The sequence below is a fragment of the Pinus tabuliformis genome, chromosome 7 (genome assembly GCF_031772625.1).
Source record: "Pinus tabuliformis cultivar Carrire ecotype Pingquan chromosome 7, CPIR1, whole genome shotgun sequence".
NCBI classification, from domain to species: Eukaryota; Viridiplantae; Streptophyta; class Pinopsida; order Pinales; family Pinaceae; genus Pinus; species Pinus tabuliformis.
This window is the reverse complement of record NC_142293.1, coordinates 599,211,062-599,219,368: the sequence shown is the minus strand read 5'-3', so window position 1 is coordinate 599,219,368 and position 8,307 is coordinate 599,211,062. Positions and strand designations below refer to the sequence as shown.

Sequence of the window (8,307 nt, the reverse complement as noted above, 5' to 3'; positions counted from 1 at the left end):
GATTCCACCAGGCGAATTCTCAGTCGCCTAGATCTAGCTGTCAGATGTGTGCCACATGGCGCATTTTGATCTGGCTGTAATAGGGCTGCCACCCGGCGAATTCTCAGCCGCCCAGATCTAGCTGTCAGATATGTGCCACGTGGCACATTCTGAACCGTTCAGATCTGGCTGTCATGGGGCTGCCACGTGGTAAATTCTCAGCCCCGCAGATCTAGCCGTCCGATGGATGCCACGTGGCGCATTCTGATCCGTTCAGATCTCGCTGTCATAGGGTTGCCACCTGGTGAATTCTCAGGCGCCCAGATCTAGCTGTCAGATGCGTGACACGTGGCGAATTCTGATCTGTTCAGATCTGGTTGTCATGGGGCTGCCACGTAGTGAATTCGCAGCCACGTGGTGAATTCACAGCCGCGCAGATTTAGCCGTCAGATGAATGCCACGTGGTGATTTCTCAGCCGTCAGATCCTACATCATATTTATATGCCACGTGGCGATTTCTCAGCGGTCAGATCTTACATCATATTAGATGCCACGTGGCGATTTCTCAGCCGTCAGATCTGACTCTCAGTTGCTGCCACGTGTCGTCAGATCTGACTGTCCGTTGCTGCCACGTGTCGATTCTTACATCATATTAGATGCCACGTGGCGATTTCTCAGCCGTCAGATCTGACTGTCAGTTTCTGCCACGTGTCGATTTCTAAGCCGTCAGATCTTACCATCATATGGATGCCACGTGTGGAATTTTCAGCGGCCCAGATCTGATGCCCTCCACGTGGCACCACTAGATTCACCGTTCGAGGGGTTGCGTGTGGCGCGTTCTGATCTTCCCAAAACTGGCCGTCGGATGGGCACAACGTGGCGCCTTAAGGCCGCCCAAATCGCGACCTCACGAGTTTTGTAGCTTTAGTTGCGTATTTTCTTGCTGTGTCGCAGGTGCACAATGATCACAGGTAAATTGGATGCCAAATTTACAATGGCCAATAAGTTTGGCAGGTTACCTGTACATGGTTTTCATGTGAAGTAGATGCTTCCTCAGAGATCATGAACTGAGTTGATGGCAGTCTGCAGCATTCCCGGTTGTTTTCATGTGTTTTAATGCAAATTTGAACTACAATTCCTTACCAGTCCATACTCCCGCTGTAAACGTCAACGGCTGCTGCGAAAATGTTTGGCATGCATATGAATGAAGATGGAGAGGTGCTGCAGTTGAGAAATATTCAACTCAGCTTTCTCCAGGCAACCATATTGTCACTACCCACCTGTGAAGCTGTTACTTATTTATTAATTGTTATGCAACGACTGTGCCCTCTGGAAGCTTCAGGATTCTATATCTGCTTCCCACTTCTTTTCTTGACAAATACAGATTTTGATTGATCACGTTGGAAGCACGGGAATCAGAGACAAATCAGGAGAAGAGAGCAGAAGAGAGAGGATAAAGGAGAAAAAGAAATGGATATAGTTATATGGTATTTGATGGGTCGAAGCTCCAGGAGTTTGTTGAGGACGATGTAACGAGAGGTTCGAAGCGCTGGACAAATATCACAATGGCAGATTTTGTCCCAAAGAGCTTAGGCCGGCCGTGGCCGCCATTGGTGCTGCCCTGGGACTGCCTTCTCAAGGTCAGTCCACTCCACCTTAATTAATTTAATTTGTTTAATATGCTGTATGATCAATGTACATAAATATAAACCAGTGTTAATTGATCATGTGAGTAATACAAATTACATTTTAATAGGTTACTTAACCAAATGTAAAAGGTATGGTTTGTTTTTTTGTTAATAATTTGAACATTTTGGTTTAATTGTATTATTTCAAGGAATAGATAAAAACAGAAGCTTCTAATTATGAATTTGAATTTGAATTGTTTCCAATTGCGCATGTCCATGTTAAAGGCAAAATATGCACAAGCTTGCAGACCTGGAATTGCTTTTAAATTCAATTGATTTTGAAGCTTGTGACAAAACAGAGATCAAAAACTCTGTTTTGGAAAATGGCTCTCTCCTTCGTTCTGGGTATATTACAATAGGATGCTTTGAACGGCCAGCTAAACATATGTTTTTGTATTTAATTGATTCAATTCATTTTTAAATTCAATTGATTTTGAAACTTGTGACCAAACAGAGCTCTGTAGATCATTTCTAAATTCAATTGATTGTGATATTGAAGCTTGTGACAAAACAGAGCTCTCTAAAGCATTTCTCAATTCAATCGATTTGAAGCTTGTGACAAAACAGAGCTCTGTTTGGCTAGCTTTTTAAAATAGACCTACCATTTTTCCATCTAAATGTATTCTAAGCTTGTAAATAAATTCAGTAATGGTTAGTTTTTTGTTGGCAAATTTTTGCTTTGCTTATCATCCTTTCAAAAGATTCAATGGGAAGAAATGAAGGAATTAACAAGAGATGTTTATTCTTTATTGCTGGATATAATTTTATTTTTTGGGGTTATTTTTTTGATAAAATTGTATAATACTACAGAAACAAGAACTTCTTGATTTGCATCTCATACTGCAAGTGCTACTTATGACATGATGGAACATTACCCAACTTACTGATTTTCATTGGAGACTGGGAATTGACAGATTTTTGTTACTATTTTAGCCATTTTAGTTGCTGGGCCAGTTACTCAAAATCCTAGATTGTTGCATTTACTGAGGTTAGCCATATATAATGGCCAATTAGAATATTTTCTCTTCAAGATATTATACCTTGTTTTTCTTATGCAGGAACTACAATCAATTTTTGTTCACCCACTTCTATCTGTATGGAGGGAGGGGTGGAAAAGACTTCTATTGGGCGGCTAATCAAGCTTTAAGCAAAGGACTCTAGGGATCTGATGGACCAACATTAGGTTCAAGAATATTGGATAAGAAATAGTATTTCGTAAGATTCGAAATGGTATTCTATTTAGGGTTCTTCATTGCTTATACAGTGAATGAAATCTCCAATTTTTTCCTTACATACTTGGTGAAGTGATATTCATAGGTAAGTACATTATAGAACATGTATGTTTCAGTAGTTGGAGTTCCATTGAAAAAAATGAATGGGTTAATTCAAACATGGAATTGCTACTCATGCTCATTTTATATTTCTTTTCAGTGTGGTTAGTAATGATAAGAGTGGTTCAAATCATATATGCAGCTCCAACAGATTTAGTGAGTCATGAGTAAGACAACCAGCCTTCTTTCCAACATATTTGGAAAAGGAGGATAGTCTTCACTATCCCATATGGGTTGATAAGAGTGGTTCAAATCATATATGCAGCTCCAATAGATTTAGTGAGTCATGAGTAAGACAACAAGCCTTCTTTCCAACATATTTGGAAAAGGAGGATAGTCTTCACTACCCCATATGGATTTTTGATCGAACCAATGATATCAAATTTAAATTTATTTGATATATCAAAAATAGATTTTTTTTTTTTACAATCTAAATTTGGTAAATTATTTGAATATAAAAATACACTTTAATTTTAAAAATTCATAATTTTAGTATACAAAACCTATTTTAAATATATATATATATTTATTAATATTATTGATAAATTTTGTTTTTCAAATTTTTCTTTTTATATAATCTCTATCAATTAATTAATCATATTATAAAATTTGATGAATATGATAAGAGTTTTGAGATATTGATAGTTTATTTATTTATATTTTTTATTTTCTTTAATGTAAAAATGGATTAAACTTATCACACTATTTATCATACCATTATATTTTACTATTACATATCATCTTGCTATAATTATATTTCTATATAAAATGATATATTGAATAAATTTTGTTGTCATTTAAATAAATTTGATAATATGAATATATTAGATATCATTTTATTAGTGATTAATTTTAAATATGGATGAAAAAATAGCTTTTAATTTAATTTTTATAATTATTTAAATATAAAAATATTTTTTAATTTTAAGAATTTAAGATTTTATTATAGAAACTTTAATTGAAATAACATTAGTTTTAAACTCTCTAAAATAATATTGTTTTAATTTTATTTATTTTTCATTAATATTAATGATATAGTTTATTTTTTCCAATATTTCTTATAGTTAGATGAATTTATTTATTTATTTTTGTACGAATTAGGTTAAGCCTAGGCAGAGGTAAACCCTAATGTTGGATGGAAAAACAATCTTCTCACTTATGGGCTGTTATTACCAACATTGTGCGAAGCTCATGCTTTTTGGGATAGTTTAATTCCCCTAAAAATGGCTCCCATCCTCAACCCCTTCCATGAGATTTGAACCTAAGAGAATAATCTAATACCATAGGACATTTGTGTAAATGAAAAAAATGAAAGTCAATGAACTATTGTTTTTTAAGGAAAATTTATCAAACCACGAAATTTAGTCCTTATATATTTATGTTCCAATAGAATAATATGATGCATGGGACATTTGTATAGATGGATTCATGTGTTTACTATTGAACATGGTTTCTCCTCGTATTTACGCAAAAAGAACAAAGTGGTCATATACTTTTAAATAATTAAATTACTCCAAAAAAATGGAATAGTTTGGATGGACAATTTTATACACATACACATCATGAATAAACCCCATTCGATATAATGTTTCCTAGGTTCAATCCGATATCTTCTAAACATTGAAAATTTTGTAAGCATGAAAGTTCAGATTTTAGGTAGTTTATAGAGACATCAACTCATGCTTTTCCCTTCAACTACTGAAGAATATTTCGAATATGAGAGTTTTGAGATCAAGCATTTCATATAGGCTCATTTTACTCCAAATAAGTATTAATTTTTAAAGTATTGTAATGCTCTTTCCCTGATCCTACTATGTTATGCTTAGTTATTAACCTACTTGCTAAAAGGTTCATTGCTATGTAATTTCTTGTTTGTATTATTATTATATATATGAGGTATGTGTATACTAGCCACGTAGCCACACCTCACATGAATTCACTTGTATTGTATGATTTACTATGCTAGTTGAATATTTAATGTAACTTATGATTAGTTCTTAAACATGATTAATTATTAATTATGTAACTTATGATTGATCCTTAAGTTTGATTGATGATTAATTATGTAACTTATGATTGGTCTTTAAACTTTATGTTAATTTAATATTAAATTAAATAAGGTTCTTTGTGTGTTAAGTAATCAAATCACAAAATAGAAGAAAAAATAGATCAATGACTTCAAAATAAGCCTCTTCGAAGGGGAAATCTCCTTTTACATCACATAAATGAACAATTCTTGGATGATACAAATGAAAATACCTCCTTGGTATATATAGGAGTCTAAGGGGTCACAATATAATTAGAGCCTACATAACAATAATAATGCAAGGACACAACAATAACAATAGTCGGCTTCTATGGGGCACAACAATAACAATATGGTGTAGGTTTTAACCCTGTACAGAAATTACCTGCATACGAATTCTTAAACAAAGAAAATAAACAATGCGAGAGCATAACCCATAAAACACATATGCACAGAGATTTTTCCCTGGATCCCAAAACCAGGACTACCAGTTTGATTTTTCATTATGTTCCTTTCAATGTTACAATACATATTTATACATGCCGAAGCATCCAATACCATGGACCGAAAACCATCGCGTCCAAAAAAACATGTGCAAAAAACATGCACAAAACCATAGGTGGGTCCGCCCAACCTAACATATGGTCCAAAACCAAAATTTTCCAGGGCGCTGCCCCGGACCCCATAAAATGGGGTTACGGGTGCCCTTCAAACCCCCTATTAACTACGTGGAAAGAATATAACACAACCCAACAATCTTCCACTTGTTGTTTTCTTTCCACAGGGGGCCACAGGAGAGCTTAGTCATTTTTTCAGCCCTGAGATTCCCATTGCTTCTTTACACCAAGAGAACTTCTCAGAGCTCACAGATTTTGTCAATGCATCTGCAGTATTCTTCAAAGTGTCCACCTTTACCAACAACACCTTTCTGTCTTCTATCGTGTCCCTCACAAAGTGATACTGAACATCAATGTGCTTTGTCTTTGAATGATAAGCAGGGTTCTTTGCCAAGAAAATTGCACTTTGGCTGTCACAGTCTATTCTTATAGCTCCCTGTACTAACCCCATACTTGAACACAATCTCTGCAACCAAACTGCTTCCTTGCTTGCATGAGTGGCTGCCATGTATTCTGCCTCTGTAGTTGATAGTGCCACTACAGATTGTTTCTTACTCATCCAACTGGCTGCACCTCCAAATAGGTTAAACACATACCCACTTGTAGATCTTCTCTGATCCAGATCTCCAGCCCAGTCTGCATCAACAAAGCCATGAATATCCAACACTCTGTCCAATCCTGGTCTTCCTTGGTAGCACAAACCATAATCACTAGTGCCACGCGAATACCTGAAAACCCGCTTCACTGCTGTCCAGTGCTCCTTCCCAGGTTTTGACATAAACCTGCTCAATACTCCCACTGCATGTGCAATGTCTGGTCTAGTACAGACCATTGCATACATCAGGCTACCCACTGCACTTGCATATGGAACATGGGACATGTCCTCTTCCTCTTCTTGTGTCTTGGGACACTGTTCAGCAGATAACCTCACACCTACAGGAATAGGAACCTTCACCGGTTTACTATCCTGCATATTAAACCTCTGGAGTATTGTCTCGACATACTTCCTCTGGTTTAACCAGAGCTTCCTCTTTGACCGATCTCTTTTAATTTCCATGCCCAAAATATAGTTTGCAGCACCAAGATCTTTCATGTCAAATTTGGAGGACAATTGGGTCTTCAAATCCTGGATAATTTCTTTGTCATTTCCAACCAGCAACATATCATCCACATACAAGACCAAATAAATAATACGGTCACCAATTAATTTAAAATGCACACAATGATCTGCTTTGCTTCTGGTGAAGCCAAGTCCCCGTATAAATGTATCAAATTTCTAATACCACATCCTTGGTGACTATTTTAACCCATACAGAGACTTCTTTAACTTGCATACCAGTTCTTTCTTACCCTTCACCGCAAAGCTTTCAGGTTGCTTCATGTAGATTTCCTCTTCCAAATCCCCGTGAAGAAATGTTGTCTTCACATCCATCTGTTCTACCTCAAAATCAAAAGCAAGCAACAACAGATAAAAGTAATCTAATAGAAGTTACCTTGGCAACAGGAGAAAAAATATCACCAAAATCAATTCCGACACTTGGGAATAACTTTTTGCTACCAACCGAGCTTTGTATTTCTCCACCTTTCCTTCTGCATTTGTCTTCTTCTTGAACACCCATTTGCTGCCAATGGGTTTCCTTCCAGCCGGCAACTCCACCAGATCCCAAGCCTCATTTTTGTGCAAAGATGCCATTTCATCGACCATGGCCTCTTTCCAGAGTTTTCCATCCTCTGAATCCACTGCTTCCTTCACAGTTCTGGGATCATTATCAGTAACAGACAAAGCAAAATTTGAACTGAAAGCAGATGGACTATACCTTTCTGGCTGCCTTCTTTCTCGAACTGATCTTCTCACAGTCGGAGTTTGTGGCTCTTCATCTTCTGATTCCTCCTCTGCTGCAGAGTCTGATTCTTCCTCCTTTGGCTCAAACTCTATCTTCTCAGGTTCCTTTGGTTGGACTTCATGTTGAATAACATCTTTTACCTCTCTGAACAACACATCTCGGCTGTACACAACCTTCCGTGTGACTGGGTTCAAAGCTTATAACCCTTTAAACCATCCTTATACCCATTAAAGATGCACTTTTCAGATTTACTATCCAACTTGGTTCGTTTCTCCTTTGGAACATGTACATATGCATCACATCCAAATACCCTTAGATGTGAAAGAGAGGGTTTCTTACCAGTCCATACTTCTTGTGTAGTCTTATCCTCCAACGCTGATGAAGGTGATCTGTTGATTAGGTAACATGCAGTATCCACTGCCTCTGCCCAGAATTCCTGTCCTAACCTGACACCACTGAGCATGCTTCTTGCCCTTTCCATCAACGTCTTGTCATTCTTTCTGCGACTCCATTTTGCTGAGGTGTATATGGAGTAGTCTTCTGCCGTGCTATACCACACTTCTTACAAAATTCTTCAAATTCCTTGCTGCAAAATTCTCCACCATTATCTGTCCTCAGCACCTTTATCTTCTTCTCTGTCTGATTTTCCACAGAGCCTTAAATTCTTTTTAAACTGTCAAAGATTCAGATTTCTTCTTAAGCACAAACACAATCAATATTTCCATGTATTCCTGAGAAGTCATCTATGTAATGATACATAGTACACAGACTTACCCAGTGATGAAACTTCACAGGTCCAAAACATCACTGTGCACAAGATCT

The 8,307-nt window shown here is 36.8% G+C and overlaps 1 long non-coding RNA gene across 1 annotated transcript; it reads left to right on the top strand.

The window, feature by feature from the left end:
- The first annotated feature begins 944 nt into the window (after nucleotides 1-944).
- On the top strand, nucleotides 945-3,009 carry LOC149248849 (uncharacterized). The gene is made up of 2 exons (XR_016265781.1): nucleotides 945-1,619; nucleotides 2,726-3,009. It is a non-coding gene; the product is annotated as an uncharacterized LOC149248849 (long non-coding RNA).
- The last annotated feature ends 5,298 nt before the right edge of the window (nucleotides 3,010-8,307 follow it).